Source organism: Myotis yumanensis, unplaced genomic scaffold, assembly GCF_028538775.1.
Source record: "Myotis yumanensis isolate MYYU_CA2020_CCGP unplaced genomic scaffold, mMyoYum1.0.hap1 SCAF_5, whole genome shotgun sequence".
NCBI classification, from domain to species: Eukaryota; Metazoa; Chordata; class Mammalia; order Chiroptera; family Vespertilionidae; genus Myotis; species Myotis yumanensis.
The window spans coordinates 101072341-101089799 of record NW_027223756.1 but is presented as its reverse complement, the minus strand read 5'-3'; the positions used below and the strand labels follow the sequence as shown (position 1 = coordinate 101089799).

Below are 17459 nucleotides of genomic sequence, written 5' to 3'. Positions count from 1 at the left end.
TGGAAGCATATACTGTGTTTATGGATTGGTAGAATTAAATCATTAAAATGGCCATACCACCCAAAGCAACCTACAGATTCAATGTAATCCCTACTAAAATACCAACAGCATATTTCATAGATCTAGAACAAATATTCAAAAAAATTATATGGAACCAAAAAACACCCTGAATGGCCACAGCAATCTTGAGAAAGAAGAATGAAGTTGGAGGGATCACAATACCGGGTATCAAGTTATGCTACAAAGCCATTGTAATCAAAACAGCCTGGTACTGGCATAAAGGCAGGCATATAGATCAATGGAACAGAGCAGAGACCCCCAAAATTGACCTATGCCAATGTAGACAATTAATATTTGACAAAGGAGGCAAGAGCATACAATGGAGTAAGATAGTCTCTTCAATAAATGGTTTTGGGAAAATTAGACAGATACATGCAAAGAAATGAAACTGAACCATCAATTTATATCATACACAAGAATAAACTCAAAATGAATTAAATACTTAAGTGTAAGTCACAAAACCATAAAAATCCTAGAAGAAAACATAGGCAGTAAAATCTCAGACATCTCCCATAGCAATATGTTTACAGATACATCTCCTAAGGCAAAGGAAACTCAGAAAAGGATAGACAAATGGACTACATCAAGCTAAAAAGTTTCTGTACAACAAAAGAAACCATCAACAAAATGCAAAGAGAATCTATTGTATGGGAGAACATATTTACCAATGATACATCAAACAAGGGGTTAATTTTCAAAATATATAAAGAAATTTTATACAACTGAACACCAGGAAGACAAAGAACCCAATTAATAAATGGGTAAAGGACCTAAATAGACACTTCTCCAAAGAGGACACGCTCAAAGAAGAACTAAAACCTACCCTCCTCAGACTATTCCAAAAAATTCAAGAGGAAGGAACACTTCCAAGCTCTTTCTATGAACCCAGCATTACCCTAATCCAAAATCCCACTACAAAGAAAGAGAATTATAGGCCAATATCCCTGATAAACATAGATACTAAATCCTCAACAAAATTCTAGCAAATCAGATCCAGCATTACATTAGAAAGATCATATACCATGACCAAGTGGTATTTATTCTGAGGATGCAAGGCTGGTACAATATTCACAAATCAACAAACATTATATATCACATAAACAAACTGAGAGACAAAAATCACATGATCAGCCGAACCGGTTTGGCTCAGTGGATAGAGCGTCCGCCTGTGGACTGAAGGGTCCCAGGTTCGATTCTGGTCAAGGGCATGTACCTTGGTTGTGGGCACATCCCTACTGGGGGGCGTGCAGGAGGCAGCTGATTGATCACTCTCATCGATGTTTCTAACTCTCTATCCCTCTCCCTTCTTCTCTGTAAAAATTCAATAAAATATATATATTTTTTAAAAATCACATGGTTATATTAATTGATGCAGAAAAAGCATGACAAAATCCACCCATTTTTGATAAAAACTCGCAGCAAAGTGGGAATAGAGCGATCATACCTCAACATAATAAAAGTCTTATATGAAAAACCTACAGCCAATGGGAAAACACTAAATCCATTTCCCCTAAGAACAGGAACAAGTCAGGGTTGCCCACTTTCACCACTCCTGTTCAACATAGTTCTGGAAGTGCTAGCCATAGCAATCAGACAAGAAGAAATAAAAGGCATCTGAATTGGAAAAGAAGAAGTAAAACTCATTATTTGCAAAGGACACATAGATGGCCAATAGACATGAAAAAATGCTCAAAGTCACTGATCCTCAGAGAGGTGCAAATTAAAACAATAATGAGGGTGAGGGATAGGGGGTAGTGTGGGGGTAAGGACACATATGTAATAACTTAATAAAGAAATTAAAAAAATAAATTTAATAGAAGTCACTGCAAAATAAAACAAAAAACACAATAATGAGGTATCACCTCACACCTGCCAAAATGGCCACCATCAATAAATCAACAAACAACAAGTGCTGGCAAGGATATGGAAAAAAGGGGAACCCTAGTACATTGCTGACTGGTACAGCCAATGTGGAAAACAGTATGGAGTTTTCTCAAAAAAATTAAAAATGGAACTGCCATTTGACCCAGTGATCCTACTTCTGGGAATATATCCTAAGAATCCTGAAACACCAATCAGAAAGAATATATGCATCCCTATGTTCACAGCAGCATCATTTAAAATAACTAAGATCTGGAAACAGCCCAAGTGCCCACCTGTAGGTGAGTGGATAAAAAAAGCAGTGGTACATTTGCACAATGGAATACTATGCAGCTCTAAAAAAGATAAAGCTCTTACCCTTTGAGACAGCATGGATGGACCTGGAGATTATTATGCTAAGTGAAATAAACCAGTCATAGAAAAACAAGTATCACATGATCTTACATAAATGTGGAATCTAATGAACAAAATAGGTCCAGAGGTATGGATGCACTGAACAGAATAACATATCTCAGTTGGGGGGCATAACCTATGGACACAGACAATAGTATGGAAAAGGCCTGGGGAGGGGAGGGGTTTGTTGCGGGGGGGCAAAAAGAAAATGGGAACTATCTGTAATACTGTCAACAATAAACAAAGACATGGGGTAGCAGAATGGATAAGAAAACAAGACCCGTACATATGCTGTCTACAATAGATTTACCTCAGAATGAAAGACATACACAGACTAAAGGTAAAGGTATGGAAAAAGATGTTTCATGCCAATGGAAATAAAACCTGGGGTAGCAAAACTTATATCAGACAAAATAGACCTTAAAACAAAGACTATAATAAGACACAAAGAAGGACACTACCATAATAATAAGAGGAGCAATCCAACAAGAGAATATAATCCTTGTAAATATTTATGCACCCAACATAGGAGCACCTAAATATATAAAGCAAATCTCAGACATAAAGGAAAAGATTAACAGTAATACAGTCATAGTAAGGAATTTTAACAATCCATTGGATATCAATGGATAGATCTTCTAAACATAAAATCAAGAAGGAAATAGTGGCCTTAAATGACACACTAGATCAGATGGATTTAATTGATATCTTCAGAGCATTTCATCCCAAAGCAGCAAAATATACATTCTTTGAAAAGTGCACATGGAACATTTTCTGGGATAAACCACATGTTAGGAATCAAAATAAGTCCTAGTAAGTTTAAGAAGATTGAAATCGTATCAAGTATCTTCTCTAACCATAATGCTATGAAACTAGAAATCAACCACAAGAAAAAAGTGAAATACACACAAACACTTAGAGGCTAAATAACATGTTACTAAACAATGAATGGGTTAACAATGAGATTAAGGAAGAAATTAGAAGATAACTTGAAACAAATGAAAATGAAAACACAACAACCCCAAATCTATGAGACAGAGAAAAAAGTCCTAAGAGGGAAATTCATAGCATTACAGGCCTACCTCAAGAAACAAACAAAACAAAAATCTCATATAAACAATCTATCATTACATTTAAAAAAACTACAAAAAGAATATCAAACAAAGGCAAAAGTAAGTAGAAGGAAGGAAATAATAAAGATCAAAGCAGCCCTCACTGGCACTGCTCAGTGGTTAAACCTGTACACCGAAGGGTTGAGGGTTCGGTTCCCGGCCAAACGCACATACATAGATTGCAGATTCTATCCCTGCCCCCAGGGCATGTGCAAGAGGCAACCAATTAATATGTCTCTCTCACATCGATATTTCTCTCTCTCTTCTCTCTCTGTCTCTCTCTCTCTCTCTCTCTCTCTGTCTCTCTCTCTCTCTCTCTCTCTCTCTCCCCCCCTCCCTTCCACTCTCCCTAGAAATCAATGGAAAATATATCCTTGGGTGAGGATTAAAAAAAGATCAGAACAGAAACAAACAAAATAGAGTCTAAAAACAACAATACAAAAGATCAATGAAGCCAAGAGCTGGTTTCTTAAAAAGATAAACAAGATTGAAAAATCTTTAAACAGACTCATCAAGAAAAAAAGAGAGAAAGCAAATAAATAAAATCATAAATGAAAGAAAAGTAACAACTGACACCACAGACATACAAAGGATTGTAAGAAAATACTACAAACAACTACATGTCAACAAATTGGACAATCGGGACAAAATGGATAAAAACATACAATCCTAGAAACATACAATCTCCCAAAACTGAATAAGAATAAAAAAATCTGAATAGACTGATTACAACTGATGAAATTGAAGGAATAGTAAAAAATCCCCAACAAACAAAGTCCGGAACAGGATGGCTTCACAGGTGAATTTTACCATTCAAAGAACTAACACCTATCTTCAAACTATTTAAAAATTGTCAAGAGGAGGGAAGACTCCCAAGCTCATTTATGAGGCCAGCATTATCCTAACTCCAATACCAGAGACACTTCAAAGAAAGAAAATTGATGCCAATATCCCTAATGAACATAGTTGCTAAAATCCTCAACAAAATATTAGCAAACCAGATCTAGCAATATATTAAAAAGATCAGACACCACGACCAAGTGGAATTTATTCCAGGGATACAATGTTGGTACAATATCCAAAAATTTACCAATGTGATACAACACATAAACAAAATTTTAAAAATCACATGATCATATAAAATTCAGCACCCATTTATGATAAAAATTCTCAGCATTATGGGAATAGAAGAAACATATATCAACATAATGAAGACTGTTTATAACAAAACCACAGGCAACATCATAGTCAAAGGGCAAAAACTAAAAGCACTGCATCAGGAAAGAGATTTACCATTCTTATTCAACATAGTACTGGAAGTCCTAGCCACAGCAATCAGAAAAGAAAAATAAATAAAAGGCATCCAATTTTTAAAAAAAGAAGTAAAACTGTCATTATTTGCAGATGACATGACACTGTATATAGAGAACCCTAAAGATTCCATTAAAAAAATTACTGGAACCTATAAATGAATTTAGCGAAGTAACAGAGTACAAAATAAACATCCAGGAATCAGTTGCATTTTTATACACCAATAATGAACTATCAGAAAGAGAAACTAAGTAAATAATTCCATTTATAATTGCATCAAAAATAAAATTCCTAAGAATAAATTTAACCTAGGATGTAAAAAGCCTATATTCAGAAAATCATAAGACACTGAAGAATGAAATTGAAGAAGACACAAATAAATACAAGCATATACCATGTTCATGGATAGGAAGAATTAAAAGTATTAAAATGTCCAAACCAATCTATAGATTCAGCACAACCCCTATCAAGATATCAGTGACACATTTCACAGAATTAGAACAAATATTCCAAAAGTTTATATGGAACCACAAAAGACCCTGAAGAGCCACCACAATCTTGAGAAAGAACAAAATTGGAGGAATCATACTACCTGATATCAAACTATATTACAAGGACACAGTAATCAAAACAGCATGGAGGGAGAAGCAAGATGGCGGCGATATAGGCAGACGCGTCCCAGGTCTTGTCCCGGAGCAAATGGAGTAAGCAGCTGAAACTAATAACACCCACCCCGAATTGGCAAATTTACTCAGCTGGTGAGACGGTTTGCAGCCGGGAAGGGCAGACCTCCCCTGGAAAGGTTAAAAACCAGGGATCTGGGCAGGAAAGTTTGCCAGACCTGAGCCCAGAGGGTCGGAGGGAGACCGCATGGCAGACAGCCGCGTCTCTTGGGACAGACACAGACCCTGACCAGGGTAAGGAGTTCCGCGGGTTTGCTGGCACCAGGAGATTTGAGATTTGGATTTTGTGATTGCGGAGAACTGAGACTAAAGGGGGCATCCTGAGGAACTGATCAGACCATGCAGTGCCCATAAGAGAGGAGCGTTTCCCAGACCATGCAGTGCTGGTAAGAGAGGAGCGTTTCCCAGACCGGTAAGAGAGGAGCGTTTCCGCGGCCGGCCGGCGTTTGTCTGTTTCTTTGTTTTCACTGAACCCTGCTCATAGGACAGTTCGGATACAGACACTCACCTGTGCTGAAGAGAGGGTGAAGGTGCAGAAGAGGGGAATCTGGGGAGAGGCTGAGGAAAGAGGGGGAGCCGGAGGAGGTGGCAGCGAATTGAGTGCTGAGACCCCCCTGGGCCCAGGACTGGGGCAGCCATTCCTCCAGAGGGTGGAATTCCTCCCCCCAGCCCCCCAGGCAAGGAGCACAGCCACACCCAGATTCCACCCTGTATGAGATAAAGGATTCAAACAAGCTGATTAGTCCCTGGGAGTTACCAGGGTCTGGCCTATAGAGGGATTTTCAGTCCCACCAACAACACAGAGCAGGGTAAGGATTAAAAAAGGATAGAGAAGCTGTATAGCCTCAGAGGCCAACCCAAAAACACTGCCACCCAGAGGCTGAGCCACAAACTGACTCTTAGGGGAATACAAATTAAGGCAGACTGGATCACAAATACGGCCTGCTTTAAAATCAGGACTGTGATTTACAACACGGAGGAACAGTGTAATGCAGGCAAATTCAACACTCTCCTAAATACCTGGCAGGACTAAGGCGAACCAGGCTGAAGAGTAGAAGAACCGAAAGACCATCACTACTGCAAATTTTTTCTTTTTCTTTTTCTTTTTAATTTTTTCACCTTTTTACTAAGAAACCAATTTTTTTTTCTCTTTTTCTTCTTTTTCCATCACCTGATTTTACCCTTTCAATTACCACATTTTTATTTTTAACCAGTATTATTACTGCTACCATTTTACCATTTTTTAAAGTGCCATTTTATTTTCTCTTTATTTTCTTTTGGGATTAGTGTTCTCCATTCTATTTCCATCGTTCCTTTAGCATTAATTTTCCCTATCTCAATTCCACCTCTTTGCTAAAACCCTCTTCCTTACTTTTCCCCTTTTGGTGTCCTGTTTCTCTTACCCTATTCCTGCTCCAGACTTTCCCAATTCCCTCTTTTTACCCCCTGTCTAATTCCACTCTACTTATATATCCTATTTCCAATCTACTGCTCTAAATCCTTATACACCTATTCTTTATCCTTCTTCACTTTCCAAACATTTTTTTCTCTTATCTTTCTATTGTTTTCTTGATTGTTGAATATATTGGGCTTTTTTTTTTGTTTTTTTTTTTTGTTTTTTTTGTTTTTTTTGTTTGTTTGTTTTGTTTTGTTTTTTTTTCTTCTTTTTTAGGACTGGTTGTGAGGTTGTTTTTCTTTTCTTTTTCTTTTTCTTTTTTTTTTTTCTGCTGGTTTTTCCCTTCCCTCCCCCACCCCACCCCGGTTATTTTTGTGCTTCTGTTTTCCCTTACCCCTCTGGATATTATTGGTGGTTTGTAGTTTGCATTCATCTCCAGGGATCTGTTGCTGGAATTTGTTGAGATTAGTGGCAGTTCTATTGGAGTTTGCCCCTCATACCAATAGTCTCTTCCCCGCTTCTACTTCATTCTCTTTTTTCGCTCTCTTTTTTTCCCCCCTCTTTTTTCCCAATTCTATTTTTGCACTCCTTTTTTGTTTGTTTTTTTCTTATTTTTCTTTTCTGTTCTCTCTTTTATCTTCTTCTCTTCTTTCTCCCTTATCCCCTAATTCTCTTAATTCGGGTGGTCACCTTTATTTGGGGTTATTAATATTGTGAATATACTTGTGTTCAGTGCCTGGTACGTTGTGCCTTGCTCTGTTGTATTTTGTGCCTTTAAATCAACGCAGCAGATCCAAGCAACAGCAGCCCCCTGATCACCGCAGCCTCCTGATCACCACAGCCTCCTGATCACCACACCCTCTGTCTGTGGAACAGCAGCTGTACGTGAAGCCTCCCCCCACCAGCCAGAAGAGCCAACACAGCTGTGAACAACACCCACCAGAGGAGCTGCTGCCAACTGGAAAGCAGCTGCTACCGCAACCGTCTGAGCAGCAACCACAACCCAAGGAGCCCCTGCCACCCAGGGAGCAGCCACTGAACATCTCAACATCTACATATGTCAGCGAGATCAAACATGGGTAGGCAAAGAAACCCCCAAAGGAAAGAAAAGGAGGACTCGCCAGAAAAGCAGCTAAGTGAGACAGAGATATGCAACATGACAGAAAAAGAATTCAGAATAAAGTTCCTAGAGTACATGCACCAGATGTTCAAGAAGCAAGAAGAAACAGATGAAAAACTCAACTACTTATGCAAGAAGCTAGAAGAAACAGATGAAAAAATCAACAACTTAAGTAAGTCCCAAGAAGAAATGAAGAGTGACATAGCTTCAATAAAAAACTCCATTGAAAGTATCAACAGTAGACTGGGAGAAGCGGAGGACCGAATTAGTGAATTAGAAGACAAGGAAGCAAAACACACTCAAACTGTACAGCAAATGGAGAAAAAATTAAAAGACAGGAGGAGAGCCTAAGGGAGCTTTGGGACAACATGAAACGAAACAACATACGAATAATAGGGGTGCCAGAACAACAGAAAGATGAACATGGATTAGAAAACCTATTCGAAGAAATAATATCAGAAAACTTCCCTGAGGTGGGGAAGAAAAAAGTCACACAAGCCCAGAGAGTCCCAAACAAGGTGAACCCGAAAAGACCCACACCAAGACACATCATAATTACCATGGCAAATGTTCAGGATAAAGAGAGAATCTTACAGGCTGCAAGAGAGAGACGGAAAGTAACATACAAGGGATCTCCCATTAGATTATCAAATGATTTCTCAACAGAAACACATCAGGCCAGAAAAGAATGGACGGAAATCTACAAAGTGATGCAAAGCAAAGGACTGAATCCAAGAATACTCTATCCAGCAAGGCTATCATTCAAAATTGAAGGGGAAATAAGAAGCTTCACAGACAAAAAAGGGCTAAGGGAGTTTATCACCACCAAGCCAGCCATGCAAGAAATGCTAAAGGGACTGGTGTAAAAAGAAGAAATATCAAGCTCAGAAAGAAAACAGCCACACACACACACACAAAAAGAAATGGCTACAAACAAATACCTTTCAATAATAACTTTAAATGTAAATGGACTAAATGCTCCAACCAAAAGACATCGAGTGGCTGAATGGATAAAAAAACATGACCCATACATCTGCTGTCTACAAGAGACCCACCTCATTAGAAGGGACTCACACAGACTGAAAGTGAAGGGATGGAAAAATATCTTTCACGCAAATGGAAAGGAAAAGAAAGCTGGGGTAACAATACTTATATCTGACAAAATACATCTCAAAGTGAAGGCCATAACCAGAGATAAGGAAGGCCACTTCATAATACTAAAGGGATCAATACAACAAGAAGATATAAACCTGGTAAACATATATGCACCCAATGCAGGAGCACCCACATACATAAGAAAACTTCTGGAAGATATCAGGGGAGAGATCGACAACAATACAATCATAGTAGGGGACTTTAATACACCACTGACATCACTGGATAAATCCGCTAGACAAAAACTCAGCAAAGAAACAGCAATCCTAAATGACTCACTAGATCAGATGGACTTAATTGACATCTTCAGAACACTTCACCCCACAGCTGCGGAATATACATTCCTCTCAGGTGCTCATGGGACATATTCAAAAATAGACCACATATTGGGTCACAAGCAAAGTCTCCACAAATTCAAGAAGATTGAAATCATAAAAAGCTTCTTCGCAGACCACGATGGTATAATGTTAGAAATAAACTACAATAAAAACAACCCAAAATACTCAAACACTTGGAAGCTGAATAGCATGTTATTAAATATTGATTGGGTTACCGATGACATCAAAGAAGAAATTAAAAACATCCTGGACACTAATGACAATGAAAACACAACAATCCAAAACCTCTGGGACACAATGAAAGCAGTCCTGAGAGGAAAGTTTATAGCTCTACAGGCCTATCTCAAAAAACAAGAAAAAATGGTAGTCAATCATCTAACTCTACAACTCAAAGAATTAGAAAGAGAGCAACAAGAAAACCCCAGAGTGAGCAGAAGGAAGGAGATAATAAAGATTAGAGCAGAAATCAATGAAATAGAGACCAAAAAAACAATACAGAAAATCAATAAAACCAAGAGCTGGTTCTTTGAAAGGATAAACAAGATTGACAAACCCCTAGCCAGGCTCACCAAGAAGCAAAGAGAGAGGTCCCAAATAAACCAAATCAGAAATGATAGAGGCGAAATAACAACAGACCCCACAGAAATACAAATGATTGTTAAACAATACTACGGGCAACTCTACTCCAACAAACTAGACAACCTGGAGGAAATGGACAAATTCCTAGAAAAATACAACATTCCAAAACTCAATCAGGAAGAATCTAAAAACCTCAATAGGCCAATAACTATGGAAGAAATTGAAGCAGTCATCAGAAAGCTTCCAGCAAACAAAAGCCCAGGGCCAGACGGCTTCACAGGGGAGTTCTACCAAACATTCAAGGAAGAACTAAAACCTACCCTCCTCAGACTACTACAAAAAATTCAAGAGGAAGAAACGCTTCCAAGCTCATTCTATGAAGCCAGCATCACCCTAATACCAAAACCAGGTAAAGACATCACAATGAAAGAGAATTACAGGCCAATATCCCTCATGAACATAGATGCCAAAATCCTCAACAAAATCTTAGCAAATCGGATCCAGCAGTACATCAGAAGGATCATACACCATGACCAAGTAGGATTTATCCCAGAGATGCAAGGATGGTACAACATCCGTAAATCAATAAATGTGATACATCACATAAACAAATTGAAAGAAAAAAACCACATGGTCATATCAATTGATGCAGAAAAAGCATTCGACAAAATCCAACACCCATTTTTGATAAAAACTCTCAGAAAGGTGGGAATAGAAGGATCATACCTCAACATAATAAAAGCCATATATGACAGGCCCACAGCCAACATCATACTCAATGGACAAAAACTAACACCATTTCCCCTAAGAACAGGAACAAGACAGGGATGCCCACTCTCACCACTCCTGTTCAACATAGTACTGGAAGTATTAGCCATTGCAATTAGGCAAGAAGAAGAAATAAAAGGCATCCAAATTGGAAAAGAGGAAGTAAAACTGTCCTTATTTGCAGATGACATGATATTATACATACAAAACCCTAGAGACTCCATCACAAAGCTACTAGACTTAATACATGAATTTGGCAATGTAGCAGGATACAAAATTAACCCCAAGAAATCTGAGGCATTTCTATACACCAATAGTGAACTTTCAGAAAGGGAGATCAGAAAAACAATCCCATTTACCATCGCACCAAAAAAATTAAGATACCTAGGAATAAACTTAACTAAAGAGGTTAAAGACCTCTACTCAGAAAACTACAGGACGTTGAAAAAAGAGATAGAGGAAGACATAAACAGATGGAAGAACATACCATGTTCTTGGATTGGTAGAATCAACATCATTAAAATGTCCATACTACCCAAAGCAATCTATACATTAAACGCACTTCCCATTAAAATACCAATGGCCTTCTTCAAAGATCTAGAACGAACTCTCCAAAAATTCATCTGGAATAAAAAAAGACCCCGAATAGCTGCAACGATCCTGAGAAAGAACAAAGTAGGTGGGATCTCAATGCCAGATATCAAGCTGTATTACAAAGCCACTGTTCTCAAAACTGCCTGGTACTGGCACAAGAACAGACATATAGATCAGTGGAATAGAATAGAGAGTCCAGAAATTAGCCCGAACCAATATGCTCAATTAATTTTTGACAAAGGAGGCATGAACATACAATGGAGCCAAGATAGTCTCTTCAATAAATGGTGTTGGGAAAATTGGACAGACATATGCAAGAAAATGAAACTAGAGCACCAACTTACACCATACACAAGAATAAACTCAAAATGGATAAAGGACTTAAATGTACGACAGGAAACCATAAAAATTCTAGAAGAATACAAAGGCAACAAAATCTCAGACATATGCCAAAACAATTTCTTCACTGATACAGCTCCTAGGGCAGTTGAAACTAAAGAGAAAATGAACAAATGGGACTACATCAAAATAAAAAGCTTCTGCACAGCAAAAGAAACCATCAACAAAACAACAAGAAAACCCACCTCTTGGGAAAACATATTTGCCAACGTCATATCTGATAAGGGCTTAATCTCCAAAATTTATAGGGAACTCATACAACTTAACAAAAAGAAGATAAACAATCCAATCAAAAAATGGGCAAAGGATCTAAATAGACACCTTTCAAAAGAAGACATTCAGAAAGCCAAGAGACATATGAAAACATGCTCAAAGTCACTAATCATCCGAGAGATGCAAATCAAAACAACAATGAGGTACCATCTCACACCTGTCAGAATGGCCATCATCAACAAATCAACAAACGACAAGTGCTGGAGAGGATGTGGAGAAAAAGGAACACTTGTGCACTGCTGGTGGGAATGCAGACTGGTGCAGCCACTATGGAAGGCAGTATGGAGGTTCCTCAAAAAATTGGAAATGGAACTCCCATTTGACCCTGTGATCCCACTTCTAGGAATATATCCCAAGAAACCAGAAACACCAATCAGAAAGGATATATGCACCCAGATGTTCATAGCAGCACAATTCACCATAGCTAAGATCTGGAAACAGCCTAAGTGCCCATCAGTAGATGAATGGATTAGAAAACTGTGGTACATCTACACGATGGAATACTATGCTGCTGTTAAAAAGAAGGAACTCCTGCCATTTGCAACATCATGGATGGAACTGGAGAGCATTATGCTAAGTGAAACAAGCCAGTCAATGAAGGAAAAATACCACATGATCTCACTCATTCATGGATAATAAAGACCATTACAAACTTTTGAACAATAATAGATACAGAGGCAGAGCTGCCTCAAACTGATTGTCAAACTGCAGTGGGAAGGCCAGAGAGAGTTGGGGGGCAGGAGGGAGGGGAGTAAGAGATCAACCGAAGGACTTGTATGCATGCATATAAGCATAACTAATGGACATAAGACACTGGGGGGTAAGGGAGGGTAGGGGTTTGTCAAGGGCGGGGGGAAAAAGGACACTTATGTAATACCCTTTGTAATACTTTAAGCGAAAAAAAAAAAAAAAAACATTAGCTAATGTCAATTAGCATATTCCTTCTTTATTAGATAGGATATGTACAAGATATACCACATCTTGTTTAACCATTTACCTACTGAAGGACATATGGATCATTTCTAACTTTGGGAAATTAATAAAAAGGTGCTATAAACATCCATGTGTAAAAAAAAAACAAAAAAAAAAAAAACAGCATGGTACTGGCATAAAAGCAGACATACAAAACAGAATACAGAGTCCAGAAATAAATCCATGTCTTTATTGTCAATATTTGACAAAGTAGGCTAGAACATACAATGGGGTAAAGCCAATCTATTCAATAAATGGTGTTAGTAAAATTGTACAGATACATGCAAAAAAATGAAACTAGAGTACCTGCTTACACCATACTCAAGAATAAACTCAAAATAGATTAAAGACTTAAATGTAAGACCTAAAGCCATAAAACTCTGAGGAAAAAACAGGCAGTAAACTCTCTGACATTGCACTTAGTAATATTTTATTATTGTTATTATTATCATTATTATTTTAAATCTCCACCCAAGGATATTTTTTTTGAGAGAGAGAGAGAGAGTAGCAGAGGAGAGAGAGGGAGAGAGAAACATCAATGTGAGAGAGACACATCAATTGGTTGCCTCTAGAACACACTCTGACTGGGGCGGGGGGGGGGGGGGGGGGGTCAAGCCTTAAACCAAGGCATGTGCCCTTGACCGGGAATCCAACCTGCAACCCTTCGGTCTATGGGACAATGCTCTAACCACTGATCTAAACCAGCCAGGGCTGCACTTCGTAATATTTTTTCTGATATATCTCCTTGGGCAAGAGCAACAACAACAAAATAAACAAATGGGACTACTCAAACTGAAAAGGTTTTGCACAGAAAAGGAACAATAAACAAAATGAAAAGACTGCCCACTGAATGAGAAAACATTCACCAATGATACATCTGATAAGGGGTTAATATCCAACATTTATAAAGATCTGATACAACTCACCACTAGAAACACAAACAATCCAATAAAAAAATGGGCAAAGTACCTGAATAGACATTTCTCCAAAGAGGATATACATATGAAACGATGCTCAGCATCACTAATCCTCAGAGAAATAAAATTAAAACCACAATGAGATATCACCTCACACCTGTCAAAATTACTATTATTAATAAATCAACCAACAACAAGGGAGGTATGGAGAAACAGGAACCCTTGTGAGCTGTTGGTGGGAATGCAGACTGGTGCAGCCACTATGGAAGTTCCTCAAAAATTTAAAAATGGAACTGCCTTCTGACTCAGTGACTCTACTTCTGGGAATATATCCAAAGAAACTCAAAACACTAATTCAAAATAATATATGCACTCCTATGTTCATTGCAGCATTATTTACAATAGCCAAGATTTGGAAGCAACCCAGGTGACCATCAGTAGATGAGTGGATAAAAAAGCTGTAGTAGATTTACACAATGGAATGATACTCGATCATAAAAAAGAAAGAAACCGCCCTAACCAGTTTTGCTCAGTGGATAGAGCGTCAGCCTGCGGACTCAAGGGTCCCAGGTTCAAGTCTGGTCAAGGGCATGTACCTTGGATGCGGGCACATCCCCAGTAGGGAGTGTGCAGGAGGCAGCTGATCGATGTTTCTCTCTCATCGATGTTTCTAACTCTCTATCTCTCTCCCTTCCTCTCTGTAAAAAAATCAATAAAATATATTTTTTTTAAAAAAGAAAGAAACCTATCTTTAGTGATGGCATAGATAGACCTGAAGAGTAATATGCTCAGAGATATAAGATAGTCAGAGATAGACACATACTGTATGAGTTAATGTACAAAATAAACAAACAAAATTGAAACAGACTCATAGATACAGAGAACAGACTGACATCTATCAGAGGGGAGGGGTGTTGGGGGCTGGGTGAAATAGGTGAAGGAATTAAACAGCACAAAAAAACCTCCATCAACACAGACAACAGTATGGTGATTACCAGAGGAAAGGACAGGGCAGGTAGAAGAGGGTAAATGAGACGATAAATAGTGATGGAAGGAGACTTCCCTTTGGGTGATGAACACACAATACAATATACAGATGATGTATTATAGAATTGTACACTTAAAACCTATATAATTCTATTAATCAATGTCACTGCAATAAATGCAATAAAAATGAAAAAGAAAATATGGAATCCAGAAGATAATAGAATGGTCTCTTTAAATATATATATATATATATATATATATATATATATATGCATCTGACTAACTGTAATTTTATATCCAGAGAAAATAGCACTCAGGATTGAAAACAAGTAATTTTTTTACACAAGTAAAAATTTTAGAACACCAGTAGACTTCCTAAAATAAATGCTGCACGGTTCTGCAGGAGGAAAAAAATAATAATCTCGAAATATTGGGCCCAAGTCTTAGCTCTGCAATTTTCTGTCTGTGTGAACTTTGGCAAATTATGTCATTTTCTTGTGCCTTATCTTAAATGGGAATAATAGGGGTTCCTCCTCACGAGGTTGTTGCAAAGTCTACACAAGTAAAAAGACAAGAAGCACTTCCTAAAAGCCATCCCTTAGCATGTAATTAATAGCCACCTAGCTACTACATGGAAAACTTTATGAGAACAGTTAACCTAAGGAACATATGAGAGACCTTAAGGAACCTATCTGTGATGTCCAGGTAGGAGACCCTCTGGCCCCCTGCCTTCCCCACATGCTACAGCACAAAGTCGCCTGGTGCAGCCCATGGACTCCACATGCACTTTAGAGCTCCCACTCAGTTCCTTCTCACCCTTATGCTACATCACCTCCATCTGGGCCTGGGCCACTCACAACTCAGCATGGCACTGGCCCCCACCTCAATCTGCACCTCCCTGTGGACAGCTGTTCCTTGGCAAACATGGCTGCAGGCTCTGGGGGCAGGAAGGGATACAGAAGGTCAGAGACAATCAAATGTCTAGAACTGATTAAGGGCCCACCTCTGGATCTCAAAACCATAATGCCCATTTTCTTATTTAACTCAAGCAACTTCACACTTAGAAGATGCATAAGGCAAAGGACAGGTTAGTTCTCAGAATATGAAGCCTTCCAGTTCAATAATTTTTAGGATGGTGTATGTTACAATTGAGGTTCTGGCATCTATTTATCAACTGTGATTTCATAATTATTCTTACAAAGGAAAGCATACTTTGTGGATTGAACATCAAAGCATAAGTATTTTCAGGGAGAATTTATTATGTAATGACACCAAGAACAGACAATATTCTAGTCATACAAGCACTGATAAAAAGGATGCTAACATAGTCTGCAGCTTCTAGCACACCAATCACCATTAGTGTAATCAAAGCCTTAACCTTGGAATCAGATGTTGTTTTTCACTAACTTACTTCCTTTACATCATATCACATTATTTTAAGACCCATTTTGTTTTTTATAAAGTACTAGAGGCCCAGTGCACGAATTTGTGCACCAGTGGGGTCCCTTGGACTGGCCTGCGGGATCCGGCCAAAACCAACTCTCTGACATCCCCTGAGGGGTCCTGGATTGCGGTAGGGTGCAGGCCAGGCTGAGGGACCCCACCGGTGCATAATCAGGGCCAGAGAGGAACAAGGGAGGTTGGCCAGCTGGGGAGGGACCATGGGAGGGCTCCAGGGCATGTCGGGCCTATCTCGCTTAGTCCCAATCAGCCAGACCCCAGCAGCAAGCTCACCTACCAGTCGGAGCATCTTCCCCCTGGTGATCAGTGGACATCATAGCAAACAGTTGAGCGAACTTAGCATATCATTAGCATATTATGCTTTGATTGGTTGAATGGACGACCAGACACTTAGCATATTAGGCTTTTATTATATAGGAGGATATCCTCTGGTAATTCTTTCAGCAAGCTTTTGGAAATGATAAATTCTAACTACTTTCTTTGTCTTTATTTAATCCTCCCTTTTGAATGATAGTTTAGCTGAATACAGAATTCTAGGTCAATGGTTACTTTCCCTCAAAACTTTAGAGAATATTTTCTGTGTTTTTATTGCAATTAACAAATTGGCAGAAAGGATTCCTGCTGTTCCATAAATCTTTTTCTTCTCTCTGGTGATTTTTAAGATCTCCTCTTAGATTTTGGTCTTCTGTGATTCACTATGACGTGTCCAGCTGTGAACATGTTTTCTTTTTTTGTTTCTTTTTTTGTTTCTTTTTTTTTTATGAATCTGTTTTCTTTACATTTCCCATTTATTTTTCTTGTGAGTTCTGAATTTAAAAATTCATATACTTTACAATTTCTAAATGTTCTATGCATGGTTTCTTTTATTATTTCATCTTCCCCATTCTCTGTAGTCTCTCATAGAAGTCCTTTTATTTATTTATTTATTTTAAAGAGTATATTTTTATTGATTTCAGAAAGGAAGGGAGAGGAAGAGGGGGATAGAAACATCAATGATGAGAAAGAATCATTGATTGGTAGCCTCCTGCAAGTCCCACACTAGGGATCAAGCCTGCAACCT

The 17459-nt window shown here is 38.4% G+C and overlaps 1 protein-coding gene across 1 annotated transcript in view; it reads right to left on the bottom strand.

Annotated features, from left to right (window-relative positions):
* OBSCN (obscurin, cytoskeletal calmodulin and titin-interacting RhoGEF) overlaps positions 1-17459 on the bottom strand; it is a 167403-nt gene that overhangs the window by 124642 nt on the left and 25302 nt on the right.